The 13,909-nt window shown below is 36.1% G+C and overlaps 1 long non-coding RNA gene across 1 annotated transcript; it reads left to right on the forward strand.

Annotated features, from left to right (window-relative positions):
• Positions 1–12,179: 12,179 nt before the first annotated feature.
• On the forward strand, positions 12,180–12,985 carry LOC131299463 (uncharacterized). The gene is made up of 2 exons (XR_009190782.1): positions 12,180–12,516; positions 12,770–12,985. It is a non-coding gene; the product is annotated as an uncharacterized LOC131299463 (long non-coding RNA).
• The last annotated feature ends 924 nt before the right edge of the window (positions 12,986–13,909 follow it).

Below are 13,909 nucleotides of genomic sequence, written 5' to 3' on the forward strand. Positions count from 1 at the left end.
CTTGTAAATATGGTCTTATTTTGAAAAGTATTGATGACGGTCTTTCAGCAATACAAACAGGCCTGATGAAGAACATCCATGATCCGGACAGCTTAAACAAATAAAGAAAAACTAACGAAAGACTGATGAGCACCCAATATTGTAGATATTTGGTGCGACTAGTCCCGTTTTATGTTGCTTTAACTTGCATTTGTTTAGCTTTTATAACGATATTGCACGTAAGGTGTGTTTTTAGTGTTTTCAGGTAAACCGTGCAAATAAGGCGCATTTCAACGCCAAAGAATGCTCCGGATGCTTCCAAGTACCCGAAGACCCTGTCGGCCCCTTAAAATCTATCTAAGTATGGAAAAATGACTTTCAGGAAAAGTATCGATTCTCGAGATTAAAAATGGCAGTAATTGATCCATGAATTTTTCTTAGAGTAACTACAAAGTTACAAGGTTTTATTTGAAGAGCAAGGTCATGTTTTGATCCATTTTCTCTTGAGAAAAATGTGCAGTTTTCCATTTTACACTAAAAGTGAGGGGTTGACATTTTGATTTAATTGGAATCTTCAAATTCTGGTAATGCCATTGTTTTCAAATGGGGGGTACTTTCTTATTTTCATTAAATAAATTAAAGTAAATACTACATTTTAAACATTTCTTTTACCTTTACTACATTTTAAACATTTCTTTTACCTTTTCTTTACTTAACTTTAGAGAATGAAAATAAGATGTTGTAGAGCTCCGGGGCCGTCGGGTGTCAAGTCTTGGAGGCTAGCTTTCCTTTCTGAAGATAAGCTCTGCGTATCGATACGGATTAAGGGCCGTATCGATACGCATTGGTTAATTGGGCAGGCAGAGAGTTCCGTATCGATACGGCCATAAACCGTATCGATACGGGCGCGTTACGGGAAATTGGTCTTCTCAGCTTAGCGATGTGGTATCTATACTTTGCATAATCTGTATCGATACGGGGAGCTCTCGGCCAGATATTTGCTGCTTTTTGGACTTTCCATTAATGGAATAGTTGCTACTTATAGTATGTTTTTAAGATATTTGTTGGGAGAGAAGTTGAGTTGTATAAATACTCTTCTCTCCCACTTTATCTCATATCTACTTTATGTTCTAGGTTAGTTTTCTCTCTAGTTTTTCTCCATTGCTGTTCTTAGTTTCAAGCTTCAATACTTGTAAGTTTAATTCCTAGTTTGATGTTTTCTCGTTTATTAAAGTTGTAGCTACTAGTTGGATCTTCATATAAATCAAGTTTATTTCCGTTTTTATCGGTTAATCATGTTTTCAATTCTTAGCATAATTTCTAGTATTTTCAATATGTGTGAGTAGTCTTTTGGCCAAGTCTCGGGGTAATCTTTCCCGAGTACTTAGGTGGTTACTTGGTTCTCAAGTCCTCAGGCTTAAAATCATGGTTTTCGGAATTTCATTAATCTAGCCATTTTGGTCTAAGCGAGGGGTGTTAACTCCTTAGTATGTCGTTTAGTCAAGCTGTCTTGACAAGTGGCATATTGAGGGCTCGTGGCCTCCTACGTGTTAGATACATTAGCAAGAATAGGTTGATTTAATTCTGGTTAATCACATCTTTCGATAAACGAAGTCATTAAAGCTAAATTCTTCAGGCATGAGCACGCGGTCGTGACTCTCGCCTGAGTTATAATCGAGAACCGATAACGGCTTAAGTCCAGGGTTAGACGATCCCTAGACTTGCCTTTTTTAGTTTATTAAGCATTTTCCTAGTCTTTTGCCTTGGCAATTTTCACCGTTTCAAAGCATCACCAAGTTGGCCGTCTTGAACGCTGCATTCTACCATATAAAATCTACAATCCAATTAAGCCGTTTTCGATTCTCTGTGGGTACGATCCCGGTTTTACCGGTTTATTATGCTACCGACGACTTAGCCCTACGCTTGGGGTTTTTCTCAACCTTATTTGAAGGCGAGGTTTGAAGGCTAAGCAAAGACCGCACGCCTGAACATACTACGCCGTGCGATGCACCAGAACGCCGCGTGGCGTGGAATGTCCAGTACAGTGCACGCTTTTGTTTTCAAAGACAGTTTTTTTAAGTCAGTCTTTAACCAAAATGGGTAAGCCTGACTACAGAAAAGTCCCCTCAGGGCCAGGACAGAGCCTAGCCTAAGGAAACTTAGTTTTTACCTTTGATCTTGAGCCTGAATGAGGACGGATGATGATGGATGAGTGCGGACAAGATCGGATGAGAAAGAATGAGTGTGGGTGTGAGTCGTTATTGGGTGTTTTGGTTGGTAAGGTCTCAAGATGAGTAAAAAACTAACTTTGATGGTGAGAAGAAAAAAAAATGAAGCATTTTGAAGAAGGAAGCGCCTAGAGAATGTCTTTAGAGCAACATTCTCAAGGCTTGGGGAATGGAAAGAGTGGATGTATGGGCAAAATGAGAGAGAAAGAGTTTTGGGATCAAGGCTCAGGACCTTTTTCTCTTGAGTAGAGGGATATATTTATAGGTAAGAGCTAAGATATTGAATTCAAATGAGGGAGGTATTTTTTTGGCGGGCCAGAAGTGCCCTTTTCAGCTAAGCCATTTTGTAGCTGTGGCACAAGTGGGCGTGGCCGACAGCTTCCTGAGCCAGTCAGAACTTTTCCAAAAATGCTGTGCGGTTAACCTCATGACCTCATACGGTGTAATCAATTTTATTACACCGCGCGGTACTAAAGGTTCAATTCTGGGCTTTTGGATTTATCTGGGCTTTTGGGTTTTTTTAGTTTCAATTCTGGATTTTTGGGCTGAGGGAGTCCTTTATTCAAGCTCTCAAAGGTATTGTTTCCTTTATTTCATCATCGGGGAACTTAAAGATTATTCGGAGGCCCAGATTGGGGTGTCTACACCAACCCATTCTGAATTACCAAACACAGTATTAATAATCCCATGGGATGGATAATCCAATCCCAACCCCCTAGAGGTTTATCAAACGTGTAGCTATCCGGCCCCATCAATTGACCCACAGTATTTGAGTTTTGTTTAGAATTTTTGGTTCTTAATGTTACAAAATATGATGGAAATTGATGGAAATAACATGGTGATTAAGATGAGTACGTGTGGCACTTTGTACTTAATAGATTCGTCCCCGCTACGGCGCTTACGATTTATATGGACGTCTATCTACATGCACTACTTGATCGAACACCTTAAACAACACTACAATCGATGGGTTTGGTGAACTAAACTTGTGTTTGTACTCTCTCAAATAAAAAATCTCTGACTTAATGAAAGTATTAGAAACCAACTGGGGATGACTCAGTTAGTCAGGACTTTTGTATCTTACTAAGAGATCAGAAGTTCGAATCCCCCCCAACTTGCGTATGGGTTATTTCTACCCTATAAGAGCATCCACAGTGGAATAAGCAAAACAAAAAATTATCAAAGTTAGCAATGTTGGATCAAAAAAGTGTTCACATTGGAATAACCAAACCTAGCAACCTCTTAACAACTCATCAAATTTTGGCTCTTCAATAATAAAAACTAGCAATATTTTGTCAATAACCAAATTTTATCTCTTAATCAAGTACACCAACATTACACAAAAACATTCTATCTCTCAACAATGTTTTCAATAAATAATGTTAAAAAACTGTAACTTTTAGATTTTTTTTCTGTTTTTTTTTTCAGAAACTTTTTTTTTACAAAAAACAATTTTTTCAAAAATTTTAAAAACTGTAAGTAAATAAAGTGTGTTTTTCAAAAAAACTATTTTTTACACAAAATCTGTTTTTAAAAAACTGTATTTATAGTTTTTAAATTTTCAAAATTATTTGTGTAAATACAATTCTTTCAAAATTTCTCGAAATTGTATTTATAGTTTTTAAGTGAACAAAGTGTGTTTTTTGAAAAACTGTTTTTTGGTTCGAAAAATTACTTTTTTTGAACTGTTTCTAACATAAACTGTTTTTTTCCTTCAAAAACCGAATTTTCAAAAAATATGAGTGAAATGAAGGGAAAAAGTTTGGAGGGCCCATTGATTTTGATTATGGGCAAAAAATAATCAATGTGGGATTTGACATTGTTAACTTTAGCAACCTCTAAATGAATAATCAAAATTTGATTTGGCATGTTTTGATTATTCTCATTTGCTTATTTCACTACTGATGCTCTAATGAGCTATTTCTTGTATTAGTTGAGTTGTTGAACTTAGTTGTCTCGTGAACTCTCACCGTTGATGTAGTATCCCAGATTTGTACTTTCCAGTATTTCATATATGATGATGTAAATAATATCTTCTATCGATTGACAAAAAAAAAATAGAAATAAATAAAGAATGCAATATATATAGACCCACGTGAAGGGACACCTCTGTTTATTAAAGATATGTTCACCATGAACAAGTATCACTAAAAAGACATGACTCCAAATCAAAAGTCAATTAATTACATTCACACTCCAAATAAAATACCATATCCTAAAATATTACTCCATCCTTCCCAAATTCTTGATACTCTTTTACTATTACTATTTGTGTCACTCAAATAATTGGCTATATCTTTTTAATTTATAATGGTTTTTTATATCAAATATGTATCTTGTTTGATAGATCTCATATAATTTTATTAAACAAAGTTTTCGAAATCGTAAAAAAGTTTATAGATTGTGAGATACAGACAATTGTTTGAGTGACCAAAAAAATGAAAAAAAGACCAAGAATTTGGAACGGAAGAAGTATCCAACACTTAATTCAGTAGAGTAACACACTTGGTTTCCTCTTTATAACCAATCATCAGTAATCAAAATGTCTAGGATTACGACTATAAAACACAATTTCGGACACGATTGTTTCCAGAATCGTTGGATGCATGTGGATTCATGTACATCCAACACTAGTTTGGACACAATTTGTTTAGAATTTGTGTTTTGAAATTGTGAAAGTAGCATTTGCTCTAGAGTAATTACGGCGACTCAAATTTGGAGAGAGTACTTCATCGTGTAAAGTCGTTTGAAGCTCCTCCATCAATTTTTGGAGTGTCAAAATCATAATGATGTTCGAAGGGAATATTCAGGGGTGAAGCCAAATAGATGCTCGCTGGTGATCATTGGCTAAAGGCCCAACCAAACATACTTCACTGTCATTGTTTTATTTTATTTCTTCTTCTTTTTTTGAAAAGGTTTTATTTTCTTTTGACATGACAAAAAATCACAAAGTCCAATTTGGCTTGTATTTTCACGAACCAATGCGAAACCCAAAAAAAAAAAAAAATATCGCTACAAATATTTTGGTTACCAAAAACATGCGAAACACCCGAGATTGGGTGTATTGGGGTGTTATTTGTGTTTGTTTCAGTGCCTCTGACAATATGTGGCGGTAGGGCTGTTCGCAGTTCGGTTCGGATTTCTAGGAATCTGAGGACCAAACCGCTAGTCACGGTTTTAACAAAATGAAATCTGTGTCCGGACCAAAAGTCCTACAGTCCGGTGCCAATCGGATCCGTGACTCGCAGATCGGTTACGGTTTTGTCCACGGATTTTAGCAAAAATAAAGTTCAAGCATATATCCCACAATAAAAAGGAAGAAGGCTACATTTAGAATTAAGTTTAACACCACCAGAAAGTACTTATTACATAAACTACTAAAGGCTTACTTCAGAAATCAAATCCAAAAGAATCTAAAACACTAGTAGGATTGTATCATTGTAGTACATTACATAACATAAAAGAACCGGAAAAGAAACGAACTACTGAAACTCAACTAGGATTACCCATAATTTATATGAAAAAACTTCGATTTACTCCCTATATTTTACGTACATCTACACTATATTCCATTAGTAAGATAAAATACTAAAATTGGTGGAAAAAAGTGTTAACATTACTAATAATTTATTATATAAATACACACATATATATTATTTATATAAAATAAATATCTCATGGTCCGGTTTGGTTAATCCACGGTTCGTAATGAAAATCCGTGGCGAACTGCGAGTCACGGTTTTCTAATTTTTCAATCCATGTCTGAACCATTAATCCACAGACAAAATTCAAAAGGTACGGATCGATTCGGTTCGGACCGGTTTCACGGTTCAACGGATGTTTTGAGCAGCCCTATGTGGCGGTGCTCGTAGTGGTGAGCTACCAATCTCGGAGGTTTGTAGTGGTGGGTGTTTGATTTTGTGAGGCTAATTTTTCAGCACTGCAACAATGAATGAGCTTCCGGAATCGGTGACCATATTGTAGGCACATTATCGCCATCATCATCTCCAATCACTCGAGCGGCGGGGGCAGTAGGTTTAGGTGATGGCTAGGTTTTTGGTAGGGTTAGGATAGAGGTTTGGAAATTAAAGGTGAGATGACTTGTAGCTAAGTTCTACAAATACCCATGCATTTGACGGTCAATTTGGATGGAGTTAGTTTCGGGAACCATTTAAACGTGCATCGTAAATGTCAAGGATGCAATAGATGCAATTTGTATACTTGGGCCCAAATTGACATTTTGCTAATATTTTGAGAATCAATGGTAAAAATAGGCCCATTTTTATGGTACAACTAGTTTTCTCCCTATTTCTTTCCCTTTCATATGTCTAGATGCATTAGAAAACTCTCCTACTCTGTTGTAATTTGTTCATGTCTTTGTTGTCGGGTTGTTTTGAGATTGATCATTTCTATGTTCCTTTGGATTTAATTTCCTTTGTAAGAGCATCTGTAGTGGAATAACTAAAAGTTAATAATCAAAAGTTGACACATTATTTTTTGGTTATTCATTTAAGAGGTTGTTGTGCAGAGGTCCAAAATGGCACAATCAAAATTGAATAACCAAAACCTATCACATCACATTTTCAAATTATAAAAATTTAAAAATTGTGACATAGAGAACAATTTTTTTAAAATAGTTTCAAACTTATAAACACAGGTTATTAGAAAAAGAGAAAATAGTTTTTTAAAAATTTTAATTTAAAAAAATAGTTTTCGGGAAAAAGTTTTTTAAAAAAAAGTTTTTGCAAAAAAAAAAAGAACAATTTTTGAAAAAAAGTTTCAATAAAAAAACTGAAGTTTTTGAAAAAAAGTCTTAATAAAAAAAATTACAAAAAAAAAATCTGTTTTTAAAAGTATTTTTCTTAGAAACATGTTGAAAATGGAAGAGAGAGAAGATTTTGTGTAATAATGGTATACTTGATTGAGAAAATGTGTGGACAACTAAATTTAGTTATAAATTAATGAGTTGCTAAGAGGTTGCTAAATTTGGCTATTTCAGGAGTGTCAAATGAGTAGATTTGGGCCAAATTAGGTAAGTTATAAGTGGGTTGTGTCTTTAATGAGTTATTGATTCATTTAGACCCATTAATTGTGCGTTCAATTACCCATACCAACCTGACCCATTTATCTAAAACCAATCCCGACCTGCCTATTAACCCAATTACATACTATATACTAAAATTTAAAATGACTAAAATACTAATGTACACTAAAATGACCATATTACCTCTGTGAATTTAAATGACTAAAATACCCCTATAAAATTGCTGTACTATCCCTCTACTACTAAAATGACCAAAATATTTCTTTTGCGTTTTGGGGTGTATTTAAATTGCGCATTTGTGTTCACGGGAATTCTCCCCTTGTTGCTCTCTCTCTCTCTCTCTCTCTCTCTCTCTCTCTCTCTCTCTCTCTCTCGTATTCACGGGAATTCCCCACTTGTTGGTCTCTCTCTCTCTATTCTTCTATTTCGTTTTCTTCTCCAAGTTCCATCCTCCAACTCACCCCTCAACTTACAAGAAGACATGAGCAGCAACAATAATCAAAGAGGGACTAGAGCAATTAAAGGGAAAAAAATATGACAAGAATTTGATCTCTGTCTTGGGTTCATGAGATTCACTCTAGTTTACTAATTGATGAGTCACGTAAGTCAAGCATAGATTTATATGGGTTCTTGATATTTGATTCGACTTTTCTGTATTGCCTGATGACCATGGTAGATGGGGGATTACGGGAGCAGATTTTTAGTATGGGGCATTGCATCACTATACTTTAGCACTTGCGGGTTGTTCGGCTAAATAATCCACCATGGATTATTTTTTCTTTATTCAAAAATTTCTTGTATTTTTTTTTTTGTCAAATTTTTTAAGAATTATTGCTTCGTCATGACGAAAGAAATCTAAAAAGTAAAAAATTATAACCGAAACTCAATTTTTTTGAATAAAGACAAAATAAGTCAATAAGCCATTTTTTTAGTCTTTATTCATAAAAAATAAAATTTTGAAACAATAAATGTGAATTGACGAAAAGCAATAATCTTCAAAAAATTGACGAAAACTTAACAAATGTGAATTTTTTTAATAAAGACAAAATAATCCAGGATAAATTATTTAGCCGAACTAGGCCGAAAACGCAGAAGAAGAGGGAGGGGGGGAGAGCGCACTTGGAGAAGAAAACACAGAAGATGAGAGAGAGAGAGAGAGAGAGAGAGAGGGGATTCACGTGACGTCATTTGGGGGATTCCGTGTATTCCTCTTTTAATTTTTTAGTTGGGTTATGTTCATGATTTATTGGATCATTTAAATTGATCAAATTAAAACCAATTAATAAATGTGTTATATTGATTGGACCCATTCTGACCCAATTAATAAATGGACTGGATTGGGTCTATTTTTTAGTTGATGGATTGTGTTGATTAATGAATTTGGGTTTAATTTACCACCATAAGCATGTGGAATAGTATTTCCCCCAATTTTTTCCCACGCAATTTCCCCACAATTTTTTCCATGACTAACAAATAGGCCTGTCAATAGGCCGGATTCGACAAATCCGAATCCAATAAGACTCAAATCCGATAGTGGTAATTCGGATCCGATTCGAAAATCCGAATCAATTCACAACTTTTTTACTTCAAAAATTTTAGCAAAAAAAAAATATTTTTTTTCAAAAAAAATTTATTTTCCAAAAAAAATAAAAAAATAAAAAAACAACTTCTTAAACATTTTTTTTCAAAAAAAAATTTACTGTTTTTTAAAAAAAATTAAAAAAAATAAAGTTCAGATTCGGATTGATAACGGATTTAATCCGATCCGATCCGAATTTAAATTACCGGATTCGGATTATCGGATCGACGTTATCGAATTCGGATTGGATTTTTCGGATCAGATCCGGTCCATTGACAGACCTACTAACAAAGACCCATCTCCTTTAGCTCTCTCACTCTCATCCGTTCTGCAAAAACACAAAAACGATTTATGCGTTGAACTCTTGCGGGCGACGGCTCGTTCTCCACTTGCTCTCATCGCCTTTAGCACTGAGCCCTTCAATTACCTTGCGTGAATACCCCTCTTCCGCTTTAGAAATTAGATTGGTTTTGCTAGAGTTCTAGGGTTTTTAGGAGTTGCGATTTCACTCTATGTTTGGAAATTAGTTATGTTCGTTGGTTTTGCTGCTTCTTTTTGATGAATCATGTTGTCAATGTACTAGACTGGTTCCTCTCAACTACTTAGTACCTTTTATATATGGAAAACTAATTTACTTCAGAAAATCGCAAATCGGGCATATGCATGTGCGAATTAATGAGAGTATAGTTATTTATTTATTTATTTAAACATATGCTATCGATTTGTTTGTTCCAACAGGGGAGATGGGGACTGGGTGGACCCCTTGATTAATGGGGATGTTTGATTTCACTAAAGCCCCTGACCATACAGTTGGGGAAAGGGAAAATACGGGCCCAAAATTATTTGATTGTTTTTAGCTTACATAACCCTTAAAGCTCTGGATCGGTGTAGAATTCATCTTATTGCTGTTGTTAAAACGAGTTTTTCGTATAATTCTGGTTGACTGGGGCAGCGTAAGTTTCATTTTAAGATGAGTTCTTGTGATATACATTAAGCTGTAATTGAAGGCTAAAAGCCTTCCTTTTCTTTTCGCGAATCCCAATAAATTTACACACATGGGGCTTGTAAACCACATTTACTATTTTCATCCAGGGAGAATGGTTTGGAGAAGGCCGTACCTTGTGTAAGGCCAGTTTTTTTTTATAAATCTTTGAAAAAGATTACAAACATTTAAAGGATCAAGGGCACATCGGTGAAAACGCTACCCGAGAACCACACCCAATGGAAGACAAGGAACCAATCAAAAAAACCTAAGCGAGAGAAACCACACCGAAACAATCTTTGAACGCCCTGAACAAAATAAGGCCAGTTGATACGGTGTGCAACTCGGGTTCTCTATTTTTTTTGTCGTTGATTTTGGGAACGATGGTATTGTTGTTTTCGCTAACGAGGGTATTCAGAGTTTTTCCTTGATTAATCTATTGGGTACGTATATGTGATTTTTGGACTTAATTAGGTCCTGAGTTAGTCACCTCATGAGCGTGACTTATATTTTTTTCAATGTTTCATACACAATTTTAAAATACAACTCTGGTCGCAGCTGTGTCCGGAACTGTTTGATAAATATGAGTCTCCATGTGTCAAACAACACAAACGTAGTTGTGTTCGGAGTTGCATTTCAAAGTTGTGTTCCAAGACTTTTTTGTTTTTCGTTATGTTTCATGTTCTAGTTGCTTACCCTCTTATTTGTGCTGTACAAGTAACTTATGTTATCATTCTCTCTCTCTCTCTCTCTCTCTCTCTCTCTCTCTCTCTCTCTCTCTCTCCAGATTATTTTTCCATTTGTTTATGACTTGGCGTATAGGCCACGGTTTGCCCAGATTCAGTCAGTTAAAGATAATTGAGGTAAAAGCACTCGGATTTTCATGAAGACTTGAAGCTAGTAATTTTGGTATTCTTGCATCTGTAGCTACATTTATTTTCGATTTTGATCAGAGGCTTTGGTTTGTGTTGACTGAAGTAAATGTAAGGGAGAAGGAGAGAGGATTAGACCCAAAAAAAAAATCAACTATGTACAGGTTAGCCTTCCGCTTTGTATATGCCAATGCTTAGCGACTCGTGTTTGAAAGGAGAAGTGGTAGGGATAACTTGTTGTATACGTAATCGGGTACGTAGATTTCTAAGAGCACAAGTTCATCGGTTTGTGTAAGGGGCCGAAATATCCGAAGGGGTCACAAGGTCCAGAAAGGGGGAATGAGGGTTCACACGCTGTTTGACCCATCATCTAAGCTATGTCAGTTCACCTGTAAATATCTTCGGAACCACGAATACTTCACCGAACGTTACAAGCTTTATCCGAACATACGACACTTGAGTTCGCTCGGGGTCTCATCAATCACACGGGTGGGAACATCCGCTTGTTCGGCTAGGTTTTTCTTCGGTAGGGACATCCTACGCTCGGATAATTCGTAGGGCGGAAGTGGGTCCCGCCGAGCTTAGACGATTGTGGAACCTTCCATAAATATCTACTGATAAGTAAGTTGTCTTTTCTGATATTCGAAGTGACATCTCTGGATGATGTGACCTTTCTGACATCAACCCATGTGGCTCTGAAAGACTAGGAAAGTGGTGTTCATTAAATGGCCCTGCTAGAAGGCGCCAACCGAGCAGAACGTGACACGTGGAAAGTATGACCAACTTGCTCAGCATTCCATCTCTTTGCCTATAAATAGAAGAGCAACACCACTAAGAAGGGGACTCTCTCTGGACTGAAAAAGCAACAGCATTCTTCTCTCTTCTAAGATATTCTCTCATTAAACTTCTTCTTCTCTTCTCCACCTACTGACTAGTTCGTCGGAGCTTCTTCCCGGAGGAACAACCACCTCCGGTTCTGCAGGTACATCAAGATCGACGCCATCTCACGTGCGAACAGCTACACGAGAAGGATCACAAAGAAGTCACGCCCCCACAATTTGCCTTGTATATATATTCTTCTGGAGATTGAGAATGGGATTCAAGCCTTCTCGGTGTGTGGAAGGCATATCAATGATCCTTCTACTCGAAATAAAAGGTCTCAGTGAAGTCTATCTAGCTAGTAGATGCTTGGTGTGTAATTATGATTTTTTCTGTGCAGTGATTCGATTTTTGTTGATATTGTCTGTATCTTAATTTAATATTTTGGGCAGATGCAAAGATGATTATCGATTACAGCCATTTCGGTGATGTTCTAAGTTTTGATACAACCTACAGAATGAATAAAGAGTACTGCCAGCCCCACTTGCATTTTTACTGGATTTAATCATCACAGAGAGACAATTGTATTTGGTGCTGCTCTTCTATATGATGAGACTGCTGCTTCATTCGAACTAGAGGACGGGCACACGCGATGCGTGTGCAAGTCAAATCTCTCTTATTATTTTTTGTCAATGTTCAATCAATCAAACAATAAACGGGATTCGACATGCACACTCATTGCGTGTGCCCGGCCCATAGTCGTATAACAAAACTGAAAACATGGCTAATGAGGTCATCCTTTTGGTGTCCCATTGGATGACTATTTGATTCATTCTATAATCAAAGACGGAAACAGACACATATTTCATGCAAATCCAAGATGAGAGACTTAGTTTGTGTATTTACAAAATTTTAATTTCCTGCCCTGCTTTTTATTTCTTATATTAATGATGTGTCAAAATGGTGGTGTGGTTGTGTCTTAATAATTGAATAACTCAAGGCCAGGGCGATGCGTGTGCAAGTCAAATTTTGACAAAATTTATAAGAATTCGATCAAACAAAACCGAATGGTTCCAATTTATAGAATTCAATTTCCAGTTTCATCAATTTGTGGGGGGTTTTCTACAAAACAACTAATTACATATATAGAGTTTAATTCCTCTTGTTTTGTGGCCAGAAAGATAAATCCAGTGTAAAGGAAAGTAAAAAAGGAGAAGCCAAGTAAAAAAGGAGAAGCCAGGCAAATCTTTGTAGGGCAGATCACAGCTGTCCAAACGTGCTTTCAACGGTCTGAATTTAAAATAAAACTTTCCCATAAAACACTTTTGAACTACTGTGATCTGCACTACACGCTCTAGGTGCATCTATAGGGTTTCCAAACTAGCAATTGAAAACAAAAGGCAAAGAGAGAAGATGAGATACCTTGCAGTAGGAGACTGTGTGGCAGTATAGCCTCTTACAACTTTCTTTGATTTGTCGCTATTTAAAAAAATTAAAAAAGCTTGACTACTCCTACTTGTGAAGTATACAGAAAACAAAAAGAACTAAAAAAAAAAACAAATAAAGGAAGAGCGAAAAAAGTACTCCCTCAGTCCTTTTTTAAGTGTCCCGTTTCATAACTCCAACTTATTAAAAAACATCATCATTAAATCTTTCACATCAATTTTTACCTCTATTTTCCCTACTTACCTTCTATAGAGACATCATTATTACATTTTTACTCACTAATTTTCCAAAATGGAATATAATTTTAGAGGCAAAATGGAAAATATACCAACTTTTATTTACTAACTTTATAAAATAGACACTTATTAAGAGACAGTCCCCTTCAGGTAAGGGCGCCCTTACCTAATTAAGGTAAGGGCTTCCCTTTTTCTCCCTTTTCCCGATAGAATTTCGATGATCCGAGCCGTTCAATGTGTTCAGAACGTGATTTTAAGGGTACCCGCGAGAAATCAGCAAAAAAAAATATTAGGAAGGGCTTCATTCGAACAGTTTTTATTTGAACCGTTCGATAAAAAACAAACAAAAACTGCTCGGATAAAGCCCTTCCCGATCATTTTTTTTGCCGATTTCTTGCGAGTACCCTTAAAATCACGTTCTAAACACATTGAGCGGCTCGGATCATCGAAATTCGATCGGAAAATGGGAGGTCCTTACCTTAACAAGGTAAGGGCGCCCTTACCTGATTGAATTTGTATTAAGAAATAGCCTAAAATGGAATACTGAACATTAAAATGGGGACGGAGGTAGTAATTATTACCTTATAGAAGACAGATTCGTTCAGTTAGGTTTTCAGAGAAAGAGAGGAGAAAGGTGTCTAGTTTCACTATGAAAGTAAATTCCGACTTAACTATAAATTTGAGGGGAACGTGGGTATGGCAGTTGGGTGAGACTGCTTTTACA

Source organism: Rhododendron vialii, chromosome 9a (assembly GCF_030253575.1).
Source record: "Rhododendron vialii isolate Sample 1 chromosome 9a, ASM3025357v1".
NCBI lineage: Eukaryota > Viridiplantae > Streptophyta > Magnoliopsida > Ericales > Ericaceae > Rhododendron > Rhododendron vialii.